This window comes from Scyliorhinus torazame, chromosome 18 (genome assembly GCF_047496885.1).
Source record: "Scyliorhinus torazame isolate Kashiwa2021f chromosome 18, sScyTor2.1, whole genome shotgun sequence".
NCBI classification, from domain to species: domain Eukaryota; kingdom Metazoa; phylum Chordata; class Chondrichthyes; order Carcharhiniformes; family Scyliorhinidae; genus Scyliorhinus; species Scyliorhinus torazame.
In genome coordinates, this window is record NC_092724.1 from 37,582,465 (window position 1) to 37,596,369 (window position 13,905).

The 13,905-nt window shown below is 46.3% G+C and overlaps 1 protein-coding gene across 2 annotated transcripts in view; it reads right to left on the minus strand.

The window, feature by feature from the left end:
• Positions 1 to 13,905, minus strand: part of slc1a6 (solute carrier family 1 member 6) — a 268,210-nt gene that overhangs the window by 198,739 nt on the left and 55,566 nt on the right. Inside the window, exon 2 of one of the 2 annotated variants that reach the window (XM_072482586.1) lies at positions 11,831 to 11,938. The exons of the other annotated variant lie outside the window; for it this stretch is intronic. The gene's annotated coding sequence lies outside the window, so the exon portion shown is untranslated. The remainder of the gene's footprint in view (positions 1 to 11,830; positions 11,939 to 13,905) is intronic. 2 annotated transcript variants of the gene reach the window in all.

Consider the following 13,905-nt stretch of genomic DNA (forward strand, 5'->3'; position numbering starts at 1 on the left):
TGTGCACAATGCTAAACTGAACACTTGGGTGTAAAAAAGCATGACTGTTCGCACACTAACACTTTGTCACGCAGGAATTATTTTAAAATCTGAACAGCTCTCATGTTGGACAATAATAGCTTAATCTTTTTAACCTATTATTTGAAATTAGATTTTGCAGATGTTTAACATTTATAAAGGAAGATAAATGCCTTCAACCACAGGTCTCAACATTTCTTTGTGAAATATGTTACATACACTTGACACATGAGGCTGCAGATTACTGTTGGTGATAACGGTGAATGAATGCTGAACACATGGGTGATTCCAATGTTTGCTATTTTAACAGAAGCACTAATCCATTTGAAATAAATTGGGTTAGACATTCATCTGTTATCACCAAAAATAAGTTAGTGACCAGCCCCAAGTCCAAAACAATCAAGGTAATTCAGTGCTTTGGCCAAAGTCATCAACTGACGTAGCGCTATACTTTCCCGAATTTAACTGACTTTCTGGAGTTTTATGCGAGTGGGTGGACGAGGGTAATGCTGTTGATGTGGAGTACATGGACTTCTAAAAGCCACTCCATAAGAGTGCCACACCACAGACTTATGAGAAACGTTGTAGCTCAAGGAATAAAAGGAACAGTAGGAACATTAGATACAGAATTTGCTGAATAATAGGAAACAGCAAATAATGGATCATGGTCATTAACCATTAACCAGGCTGCAGGAAGGTTTGAAGTTGCTTTTTCTGTTATATATTAATGATCGAGATTTTGGTGTGCAGTAGACAATTTCAAAGTTTGAAGATGATACAAAAATCGTAAGCATTGTAAACTGTGAATTGAACAATGTAGAACGTCAAAAGGATCGGTAGAATGAGCAGATAGGTGGCAGATGAAGTTCAATATGGAGGTGTATAAGGTGGGAAGAATATGGAGAGACAATTGGCATGATCTACTCCAATGAGGACAGAGTCCCATAGCGTGAGTTTAGCCAGGTGTTTCCTGGCGCTCGGAGCGCTAAGAAACACCCCACTATCTAACGCCCATCCAGGTAGATTGGAGTCTCAGCCGGGAACTCCCCGGCGAGGTCGTACTTAGCCCTGTTTTCTGCACTGACGTGCTGTGCTCTAATATGCAGATTTGACAGAAAGTAATCCTGCTCACTATGGGCAGGATTCACATCTCGTGAGATCGCGTTAGATCTCGGGAGGCTTAGAAGCCGGGTAGATCCCAGAAGTTGCACCACGCTGCGTTGCTTTTCGGGCGCAACGCGACCAGTGCATCCCACCCAATATAAAATAAAGTACAAATCAATAAGGGTGTTCTGGAGCATGGTAGCTGGATGGATACGTGCAGTAATCATTAAAGACTGCACGACAGGTGGAGAGAACAATTAATAAATCATACAGTATCCTTGGCTTTGTTAATGGTGGCATAGAGTGAAAGAGCAAAGAGGTTATGCTGGACTTGCATAAGATACTAATTAGACTTCAGCGATACATTGAGGACATCCCTAGGGCGGCACGTGATGCAGTGGTTAGCACTGGGACTACAGTGCTGAGGACCCGGGTTTGAATCCCGGCTCAGGGTCACTATCCATGTGAAGTTTGCATATTCTCCCCGTGTCTGTGTGGGTTTCACCCCCCAAAACCCAAAGATGTGCAGGTTAGGTGGATTGGCCACGCTAAATTATCCTTAATTGGAGAAAATAATAATTGGGTATTCTAAATTTATATTAAAAAGAACATTGGGGACATCCCTAAAGCATTTCTGTTATCCTCCTGGAAGTCTCCTACCACCATTGAGTCCAAGTAGAGCAGTTGCTTTGGAATCTGGTGTCAGGCATATATATGACATGTCCTGTCCTGCATAATGGAGATGGTTTTGAGTGATTAGTGCCTTGATGTGGGGCACATTGGCTAGTGTTTGACCACCATTCTTGCTACCAGATTTGGAGGACATTGTAAAGGCGCTGCTGGTGGCACTTCTCCAGTACTTTGATGTGCCTGCCCTACCTTGTCCAAGTTTCCAAAGCATATCGCAGCATAGGGATCACTGCTACCCGGTAAACCATAACCTTGGTCTCGGGTTTGAGAATCTGGTCACCAAGTACTCTTCCTCATTTGGATGAAGGCTGAGCTGACACATTGGAGATAATGATTAATTTTGACATCTGTGACTTCAGGAGGAGGCTCCGAAATATGGAAATGTTGACCGTATTAACAGGTTATTTCTTCGATACAAGGAACTAAATGGGTGCACAATGCTGTCTTGCATTGTAGTTTAGAATGTCTGGACTTGCGCTGATAAAAGTTCTGACTGCACTGTAATCTGACCAAGTATACAAAATGCAAGAATGGCGGGTAATTGTTCATGACCAAGGCAATTTCTTTAGCAATAAAGTCCCTGTCAAATCCAAATGCAATCCAAATTCACATATGTTCAGTTTGTCAACACTTGTCACAGAGAGCAACAATATCTATTTTCACTACATAAACTTCATAGCCTCCTCATTGAAACAAGATGATAGTTGTTTTTCATATTCTTTTTGGCATTTGAACAAAAAATGACTGTGGCATACACCTCCTTGTCATATGCTACTTACTATTTAGATAGGCAGTCAAATAGTTTATGATTCATTCTCATTAACACAAAAAAAACATTCTTTCCAGTTTTTGACACCTTTGCTGTGTCAGCTGATTGCTGGAATATGCCTTTGCTGCATTTGGATCTGGTAATTACTCTCAAACCCCCTGGGAGATTTACATGCCAGATCAATGCTGTTCTGCTAAGATTCAATATGTAGATAAAACAAATATACAAACTCCATCCTTTGCTTCCATCCCTCCAACCATCTTTACATCCTTGTGATCACATTCCCATTAATTCCTGTTAAATGCGGCAGCACGGTGGCACAGTGGTTAGCACTGCTGCCCCACGGCGCCGAGGACCAAGGTTCGGTCCCAGCCCCGGGTCACTGTCTGTGTGCACATTCTCCCTGTGTCTGCGTGGGTCTCACCCCCACAACGCACAAAAGATGTGCAGGGTAGGTGAATTGGCCACACAAAATTGCCCCTCATTTGGAAAAATAAATTGGGTACTCTAATTTTTTTTTAAATTACCTGTGCAATTTTCATTGCCATAATTCGCTTCTATGGTACCGTGATTTTTGAAAATCTATGTAATTTTCTTTTAGAATGCTGAGTGAAGCTGACTAGCTCATTAACTCCTCCACCTGCTTAATTCTGTGTTTTAAAATTTGGTTGTTTACGAATAATGCGATTAAACCTAACGAGATTATTTCTTACTTCAGCTCTTTCTCCGTTTTGGAGAGAGAATATCTGCCATCCTTCTGTCCACTTTTTCAATTTTCCGTCCCACTGAGAGGAATCGGTTAGCTCTGTTGGTTAGTGTGTGGTTCAGAATAACACCAACAATGTGGGTTCACTTTCTGTCCTGACAGAGGTAAACATGGGAATTGCATCCTAGCCTGCTCCATGTTTTTTGCCAATTCAAATTATATTTGAATTCATATTATATTAATATTATGATATCAGCACAATGGTTTACTCCCAGAGATACAAGGGGCGGGATTCTCCGTCCCGCCGAGATCTGGTGCCCCGCGGGAGTCTCCGTCTCGCCAGCCAGCCAACGGGGCTTCCCATTGTGGGCAGCCCCAGTCCATCAGGAAATCCCTGTGCCGCTGGTTCAACAGAGAACCCCGACAGCGGAGAATCCAGCCCAAGGTATTTCAAACCACTTACAGCACTAGTTAGAATGTCTGGGTGACAAGAATGGGAGTAAGCCATTCAAGTCCTTGGGTCTGTTCTGCCATTCAATGAGATCATGACCAATCTGTAACCTAACTCCATTCACCCACCTTGGCTCCCTATCCCTTAAAACCCTTGTCTAGCAAAAATCTATTGCTCTCAGACCTATTGAGATAGCATCGATAGTATGGGAGCGGGTTCCACACTGCTGGCACACTTTACATGAACTTTTAAAATTATTCTTCTACGGATGTGGGCGTCGTTGGCTAGGGCCATCCTTAATTTCACTTGAGAAGGTTGTGGTGAACTGCCTTCTTGAACCCCTACAGTCCATGTGGTATAGGTATACCCACAATGCTGTTAAGAAGGAAGTTCCACAATTATACCCCAGTGACAGCTGAGTGGCTTGGAGGGTAACCTGCAGCTACTGCTGTTCCCATGCATTTGCTCCCCTTGTCCTTCGAGGTGGTAGATGTTGTGGACTTGGAAGATTCTGTAGAAGGAGCCTCAGTGAGTTACTGTAGTACATCTTGCAGATGGTACACACTGTTGCCACTGTGCGCCAATGGTGGAGGAAGTGATTGTTTAAGGTGATGAATGGGGTGCCAATCAAGTGGGCTGTTTTGTCCTGAATGGTGTAATACTTCTTGAATGTTGTTCAAGCTTCACTCATCCAGGCAAATGGAGAGTGTCCTATCACACTCCTGATTTGTACCTTGTAGATGCTGGACAGGCTTTGGGGAGTCAGGGGGTGAATTATTCACTGCAGAATTGCCCAGTCCCTGCCCTTTCCCCGTAACCCCATAACCCACCTTACCTGCACACCTTTGGACAGTAAGGGGCAATTTAGCATGGCCAATCCACCCAACCTGTACATCTTTAGACTGTGGGAGGAAACCAGAGTGCCCTGAGGAAACCCACACAAACAGACTGAGAACATGCAAACTTACAGCAGACTGTCACCCAAGACCGGAATCAAACCCGGGTCCCTGGCGTTGTGAGGCAGCAGTGCTAATCACTGTTGCCTTCTTTGATGTCAAGGGCAATCACTCGCATCTTAGCTCTTGAGTTTTAGCTCTTAGTCGATGTTTGGACTATGGATATGTAATGAGGTCAGGAGCTGAGTGTCCCTGGTGGAACCCAAACCAAGCAACATTGAGCAGGTGATTGCTGAGTAAGTGCCACTTGATAGTAATTTGACGATCCCTTTCATCACTTCCCTGAAGGTTGATAGTAGACTCATGGGACAATACTTGGCTGGGTTGGATTTGTTATGATTTGTGTGGACAGGTCATACCTCAGCAATTTTCCACATTGCCAAAGAGATGCTAGTGTTGTAGCAGTACTGGAACAGCTTGTCTGGGGGCACAGACTTAGTTCTGGAACATAAGTCTTCAATACTATTGCCAGAATATTCTCAGGGCCCATAACCTTTGCAGTATCCAGTGTGTTTAGTCATTTCTTGATATCAATTGGAGAGAATTGCAGCACGGTAGTACAAGTGATTAGCACTGTGTCTTCACAGCACCAGGGTCCCAGGTTCGATTCCCCGCTGGGTCACTGTCTGTGCGGAGTCTGCACGTTCGCCTCGTGTCTGCGTGGGTTTCCTCCGGGTGCTCCAGTTTCCTCCCACAGTCCAAAGACGTGCAGGTTAGGTGGATTGGCCATGCTAAATTGCCCTTAGTGACCAAAAAGGTTAGGAGGGGTTATTGCGTTACGGGGATAGTGCTTAAATGGGTCGGTGCAGACTCGATAGGCCAAATGGCCTCCTTCTGCACTGTATGTTCTATGTTCTATGTTCAATAAAATTGGCTTAAGACTGGCATCTGTAGTGCTGTGCCCCTCAGGAGAAGACCAAGATGGATCATCCACTCGGCACTTCTTTTTAAAAAAAATATTTTATTGAAAATTTTTGGTCAACCATCACAGTACATTGTGTATCCTTTACACAATAATATAACCGTATAAATAACAATGACCTGTTTTATAAACAAAAAATAAATAATATATAACAAAAACGAAAACTAAAACTAAATGGCAACTGCCTTGTCTCAGATAAACACTCTCCAAAAATATGATTTAACAGTCCAATATACAATTATTTATAGCAATGACCTATACATATTATACATATATATTAACAACCCTGAGAGTCCTTCTGGTTCCTCACCCCCCCCCCCCCCTCCCCCCCCCCCCTCCCCCCCCTGGGCTGCTGCTGCTGCCTTCTTCTTTTCCATTCCCTCTATCTTTCTGTGAGGTATTCGACGAACGGTTGCCACCGCCTGGTGAACCCTTGAGCCGATCCCCTTAGGACGAACTTAATCCGTTCCAGCTTTATAAACCCTGCCATGCCATTTATCCAGGTCTCCACCCCCGGGGCACTCGGCACTTCTAACTGAAGGTTGTTGTCAATGCTGCAGCCTTGTCTTTTTCTCTGGTGTGTTGGGCTCCTCCACCATTGAGGATGAGGATATTTGTCAGTTGGTCAATTGTCCACCACCATTCACAACTTGATGTGACAGGACTGCAGAGCTTAGATCTGATCCATTTGTTGTGGGATTGCTTAGTTCTGACTATTGCATGCTGCTTCTGCTGTTTGGCATGCAGCCCTGTATTGTAGCTTCACCAGGTTCACACCTTATTTTTAGATATGCTTGCCATGACCTCCTCTACTCTTCATTGAACTAGAGTTGATCCCCTGGCTTGGTGGTAATGGTAGAGTGGGGGAAAATGCCAGGCCATGAGGTTAGAGATTATGATTGATTACAATAATGTTGCAACAGCACCTTATGCATGCCCACTTTTGAGTTGCTAGTTCTGTTTGTAAACTGTCCCATTTAGCACAATGGTACAATGTTAGTGCAATGCAACACGATGGAGGGTATCCTCAATGTGAAAGTGGGGCTCTGTTTCCACAAGAACTGTGCGGTGGTCACTGCTCCTGAAACCATCATGGACAACTGTATCTGGGACAGGTAGATTGGTGAGGTGAAGTCAAGTAGGTTTTCCCCTCACCATCTGCCGCAGACCCAGTCTAGCAGCTATGTTCTCCAGGGCTTGATCAGCTTGGTCGATGGTGTTGCTGCCAAGCCACTCTTGGTGATAGACATTGAAGACTCCCCCCCCGCCCCCCCTCCCGAATATATTGGGCAGGGTTCTCTGTCCCGCCAGCCCTGTTTTCCGGCGCGTGTCCTCCGTCAGCAGAGGGATTCTCCGCTTCTGCAGCAGGCCAATGGGGTTTCCAATTTGTGACTGCCGCACGCCGTTGGGAAACCCGCGAGCATGGGTGCGCTGCCAGCGAAGCGGAGGATCCCACTGACTCCCGCAGATTCTGTTTCATTGCCACCCTCAGTGCTTCCTCCAAGTGCTGTTCGATATGGAGTACTGATCAATAACCTGAGGGCAGTGGGCAGGGGAAGTATATGATAATCAGCAAGAAGTTTCCTTTCCCATGTTTGTCCTGATGCGATGAGACTTCATGGGGCTGGAGGTAAAGGACTCCCAAGGCAACTTCCTCCCGAATGTATATCACTGTGTTGCCACCTCTGATGGGTGGAACAGGACACAGCCAGGGTCGGTGGTGGTGGGGGTATCCGGAGAATTGTCTATAAGGTATAATAGTGTGAGGGAGATTATGTCAGGCTGTTGCTTGACCAGCCTATGGGACAGCTCTCTCAATTTTGGCACAAACCTGCAGATGTTAGTAAGAAGGACTTTGCAGGGTTGATAGGGCTGAGTGTACCATTGTTGTATCCAGTGCTTAGGTCGATGCCGAGTGGCCCATCCAACCTCATAGCTTAGCGACTTATCTGTAGTGATTTGATACAAATGAATAGCTTGCTAGGCCATATTAGGAGTCAGTCTCATTGTTGTTCCCTAATTTCTCTCCGGAATAGCCTGTCTCTCACTTTCCCCACAGGTGTAAAAGTTACTCCCCAGCTAGAATTCCATTCAATTTCCCAAAACCAAACCAACTTTTAACCTTGTATATACCAGGGTATACAAGCCTTGTTTATATAATCTGTTCACATAATCTAACCCTTGGAACCCTGGTAACATTCTGGTGGATGTACATTGCATCCCATCCAATATCAATATATCCTTTCTGAGATGAGAGTCCAGAATGCTCTTATGAGGTTGGACCAGGGCATTGAAGAGCTGGAGCCCAGCATCTTCCCCTCTATATTTGTGTTCACATTGTAGAATCTAATACTCCATTAGCCTTTTATGATTATATTTTGGGCGGGATTCTCTGATACCGGTCCGGAGAATTGCCGCAAACGTGCCACGCCGCCCCGGCGCCGGAACGCGATTCTCTGAGGAGCGGAGAATCGGCGCCATTTGCGGCAGCACGTTTGGCGCTGCGCCGGTGGGCCGAGCAGCCGCGCGGAAACGGCAGAGTCCCTCTGGCGCCGTTCACACCTGCTGACAGCCGGCGGGAACTCTGCGCATAGGGTCGGGGAGCGCCCTGTGTGGGGGGGGGGGGGGGGGGGGGGGGCTCCTTCATCAGGGGGGGGGGCCTCCGATGGGGTCTGGCCCGCAATCAGGGTCCACTGATGGGCGAGCCGGCCAGACAAATTCATGCAGTGTGTCCAGGAGAATTCTTTCAACCAATTAGTGACAAACCCAATGAGAGGAGACGCAGTTCTGGAGCTAGTCTTGGTGATGAAGAAGGGCAAATGGGTGAAGTGACAGTTGCCAACCATATTGGGGATAGTGATCACAATTCAGTTAGGTTTAGTATTACCATGGAAAAGTGATAAAGCAGGAGTAAAACGTTTTGAACTTGAGGCAACTATATTGTTGTAAAAGTTTTGATCTGGGGCGAGGGCAAATTTTACAGGAAGAGAAGGGACTTGGCTGAGCTGGACTGGCCAGCACTGCTGGAGGATAAATCAGTGGAAAACCAGTGGGAAGCAAAAAAAAGCGAGATCCTAAATGTACAAAGTAGAGATGTCCCCTCCAAAACTAAGAACGGTACTACCAAATCTAGACCCCTCCCCTGGTTGTCTGGAGGAATACAGGGGAAGATCAAACAGAAAAAGAAAGCATACAATAGGCATAAAGAACTAAGCACTCTAAATAACCTAGACAAATTTAGGAAGTGCAGGAATTAAGTAAAAAAGGAAATAAGGAAATCAAACAGAGGGCATGAAAAAAGATTAGGTAGTAAGGTTAAAGAAAACCCAAAGATGTTTTACCAATATATTAATGGTAAAAGGTTAGTTAAGGAAAAAATGGGACCTTTCAGAGATGAAGCCGGAAACTTGTGTGTAGATGCAGAGGCTGTGGAAAGGGTTTTAAATGAATATTTTGTCTCTGTGTTTCCAAAGGAAATGGATAATGCAGACATAGTAGTCCAGGAGGAACACTGTGAGATATTGGATGGGATAATCATTAAGACAGAGGAAGTACCAGGTACCAGGGCCAGATGGATTATTTCCGAGGCTACTGAAGGAAGTCAAGGAGGAGATAGCCTTGAGGATGATGTTCCAATTCTCACTAGAGACAGGGGAGGTACCGGAGGACTGGGGAAATGCAAATGTGGCTCCATTGTTTAAAAAGGGATCAAAGGAAATAACAACAACCAGTTAGCCTTATGTCAGTGGTAGACAAATTAGTAAAATCAGTCCTGAGAGATAGGATTAACTGTCACGTAGAAAGACATGGACTAGTCAGGCATAGTCAGTATGGATTTGTTAAAGGAAGGTCCTGCCTCACACATTTGGGTGAATTGTTTGAGGAAGTGAAAATAAAGATTGATGAAGTTAGTGCAGTGGATGTTGTGTATATGGATTTTAGCAAGGCATTTGACAAGGTCCCACATTGCAGATTGGTCAAAAAAAATTAAAAGCTCATAGGATACAGGATAATGTGGCAAACTGGATAAAAGGTTGGCTTAATAGCAGGAAACAATAGGTAATGGGCGATGGCTGCTCTTGCAAATGGAAAGTTGTTTCAAGTGTGTTCCACAGGGCTCAATGTTGGGACCCTTACTGTTTGTGTTATAGATTTGGACGTGAACATGGGGAGCACCATTGGGAAATTTGCAAATGACACAAGGATTGGCCGAGTGGTGGACAGTGTAGAGGATAGCTATAATCTCATAAATGATATAGATGGATTGGTGGAGTGGGCGATAAAATGGCAGATGGATTTTAACACAGAGAAGTGTGAGGTCATGCATTTAGGGAGGTCAAACAGTTATAGGGTGTACACAATAAATGGGTGTACACAATAAACGGACATCGCGCAACAATCACCAGGCAGGAATGTTCCCTTCCAGTCGGGGAACACTTCAGCAGTCAAGGGCATTCAGCCTCTGATCTCCGGGTAAGCGTTCTCCAAGGCGGCCTTCAGGACCCGCGACAACGCAGAATCGCCGAGCAGAAACTTATAGCCAAGTTTCGCACACATGAGTGCGGCCTCAACCGGGACCTGGGATTCATGCCGCATTACATTCATCCCCCACCATCTGGCCTGCAAAATCCTACCAACTGTCCTGGCTTGATACAATTTACACCTCTTTAACCTGGGGTTACCCCATCTCTGGATCTGTAAAGATTTAATCACCTGCTAATGCTCGCATTCCAAGCATTGTTTGGCATCTTTGAATTTGTCTATATATGTGTTTCTGGAACAGACCTCTGCATTCACCTGAGGAAGGAGCAGCGCTCCGAAAGCTAGTGACATCGAAACAAACCTGTTGGACTTTAACCTGGTGTTGTAAGACTTCGTACAATAAATGGGAATATACTAAGAGGGGTAAATGAAGTGAGAGATCTTGGCGTACAAGTACATAGATCCCTAAAGGCAGCAGTTCAAGTAGACATGGTTGTAAACTCATTTGGAATGCTCTTCTTCATTGGCAGAGGTATAGAATATAAAAGTAAGGATATAATGTTGAATTGTAAAAAACACCCGTGAGGTCACAACTGGAGTACTGTGTGCAATCTGGTCACCACATTACAGGAAGGACGTAATTGCTCTGGAGAGAGAGCAGAAGAGATTTACAAGAATGTTGTTAGGGCTAGAAAAGTGTAACTACAAGGAGAGATTGGATAGGTTGGGGTTATTTTCCTTGAGCAAAGAATGCTGAGGGGTGAGTTAATTGAGGTGTACAAAATGATGAGGGGAAGAGATAGAGTGGACAGAATAAAATTGTCTCTCTTGGTGGAGAATTCTAGAATTAGGGGGCAAAGATTCAAGTTAGGTGGCAGAAGGTGTAGAGGGGGCAAGAGGAAGAACCTTTTTACGCAGAGGATGGTGGGAGTCTGGAATTCGCTGCCCGAGTTTGTGGTGGAGGCAGAGATCCGAAACTCTTTTGAAAAATACCTGGATTTGCACTTCAGTGTCTAAGCTACAGGCCTATGGACCGGGTGCAGGAAGGTGGGTTATAAAGGGCACCTGGGTGTCCTTGGGCTAGCATGCACAAGATGAGCCGAATGGCCTCCTTCTGTGCTGTAACATTTCTATGGTTTCTTAAAAAAGCAGATTAAAGACACAGGGCAATCTGGGAAGAAAAACATGCTAATGAAATGAAATGAAATTCCTCCCTGATTCTTTAAGGTGACCTAAACTAGTCCGTGCGATCATATTATCCTGTTTTATATTACAGTGTACCTGACTCTTGTATATGAGGTGATATCTTCCTCAGTCAGAAACTGGTCCAACTCTCTCTTGAAGGAATACAACTAATGTTCACCACATAAGCCTGCAACCTATTCCACAGATGCACTATTCCCTGGGAAAAGAAGAACTAGATAACTGAATTCTACCCCTATATAATTTTGAAATGCGACCCTTGGACTTCCTTAACCTAATCAATAGAAATAATTGGTCCATGTACGCACAATCCTGTACGCTTCATTGTTTTAAAAACCACAAGCAAATCACCCTGAATCTATTTGTCTAAAGCATACAGACCGGACTTTTTTAGCCTTTCTGGGTAGTTAAAGTGTCTTATGCTGGAAATCAATATTGTGACCCCCTCTCTGTACCCTTACCAAAGCCACACTATCACCCAGCATGCTAGCAGATCGATTCTGGACACAGTATTTAAATGAGTCTTCACCTGGGTCTTGTATCAGGACAACGTGTTTTGTTTTGTCGTGAATTGTCCTGCGAATTAAACAAGGAGCCTTGTTGCTTTAGCAATAGCTTCACAACATTGGTCTTAAACCTTTAGAATTTTTTTAAAAAAAATTATGTTTATTCAAATTTTCAACAAAATTTTGAACAACCTTTACAAAAACGAAAGAAACACAAACAGAATTATACAAAACTTTTACATTGGGTTTCCCCATATACAGTAACCCCCACATATGGCATTCAAAGGTACCCGTAGGGAAGCCCCCCCCCACCCACCCGAATTTCCCCCCCTGAAAGAAACTCCACCCTCCCCCCCCCCACCCTTGGGTTGCTGCTGCTGCTGACCTCCTCCTAACGCTCTGCGAGATAGGAACGGTTGCCACTGCCTGAAGAACCCCTGCACAGACCCTCATAAGGCAAACTTTATCCTCTCCAGCTTAATGAACCCTGCCATGTCATTTATCCAGGCTTCCACACTGGGGGGCCTCGCGTCCTTCCATAATAGCAAGATCCTCCGCCGGCTACCAGGGACGCAAAGGCCAGGATACCGGCCTCGCTCGCCTCCTGCACTCCCGGCTCGTCCGTTACCCCAAATAGTGCCAACCCCCAAGTCGGCCTGACCTGGACTTTCACCACCTTGGACATAGTCCTCGCGAAACCCCTCCAAAATCCATCCAGCGCCGGGCACGACCAGAACATGTGGATGTGATTCGCCGGGCTTCCCGAGCACCCTCCCACATCTATCCTCCACCCCAAAGAACCTACTCAACCTCGCCCCTATCATATGCACTCTGTGAATAACCTTGAATTGTATTAGGCTGAGCCTGGCGCAAGAGGAGGAAGAATTAACCCTACTCAGGGCATCAGCCCACAGACCCTCATCTATCTCCTCCCCAAGCTCCTCCTCCCACTTGCCCTTTAACTCCTCCACCGCGGTCTCCTCCTCTTCTTTCAGCTCCTGGTAGATCGCCGAGACCCTGCCCTCTGCAACCCATACACCCGAAATCACCCTGTCCTGGGTCCCCTGTGCCGGGAGCAGCGGGAATTCCCTCACCTGCCGTCTCACAAACGCCCTCACTTGCATGTACCTGAAAGCGTTTCCCGGGGGTAACCCAAACTTCTCCTCCAGCGCCCCCAGGCTCACAAACATCCCATTTATAAACAGGACCCCCATTCTTCTAATCCCTGCCCGATGCCAGCTCTGAAATCCCCCATCCATCCTTCCCGGGACGAACCGATGGTTCTCCCGAATCGGGGACCAAACCGAGGCTCCCACCTCGCCCCTGTGTCACCTCCACTGCCCCCAGATCTTCAACGTCGCCGCACCACCGGACTCGTGGTGTACCTTGTCAGCGAGAGCGGCAGCGGTGCCGTCGCCAGCGCCCTCAGGCTCGTGCCCACACAGGACGCCATCTCCAACCTCTTCCACGCCGCCCCCTCTCCCTCTATTACCCACTTACGAATCATCGCCACATTGGCTGCCCAATAATAGCCGCACAAATTCGGCAGAGCCAGACCCCCCCTGTCCCTACCCCGCTCCAGAAACACCTCTTTACCCTCGGGGTCTTATTTGCCCACACGAAACCCATGATACTCCGACCTACTCGTTTGAAAAAGGCCTTGGGAATCATAATGAGAAGGCACTGGAACACAAAGAGAAACCTCGGGAGGACCATCATTTTAACGGACTGCACCCTGCCCGCTAGCGAGAGTGGCAGCACATCCCTTCTTTTGAAATCCTCCTCCATCTGCTCCACCAACCGCGTCAAATTGAGTTTGTGCAGGGCCCCCCAACTCCCAGCCACCTGGATCCCTAAGTACCGAAAGCTCCTTTCCGCCCTCTTCAACGGCAGGTCGTCTATCCCCTTTCCCTGGTCCCCTGGATGCACCACAAAGAGCTCACTTTTCCCTACATTGAGCTTATACCCCGCAAAGTCCCCAAACTCCCTTAGGATCCGCATGACCTCCGCCATCCCTTCCACTGGATCTGTCACATACAGCAACAGGTCGTCCGCATACAGCGACACCCGATGTTCCTCTCCCCCTCGGACCAACTCC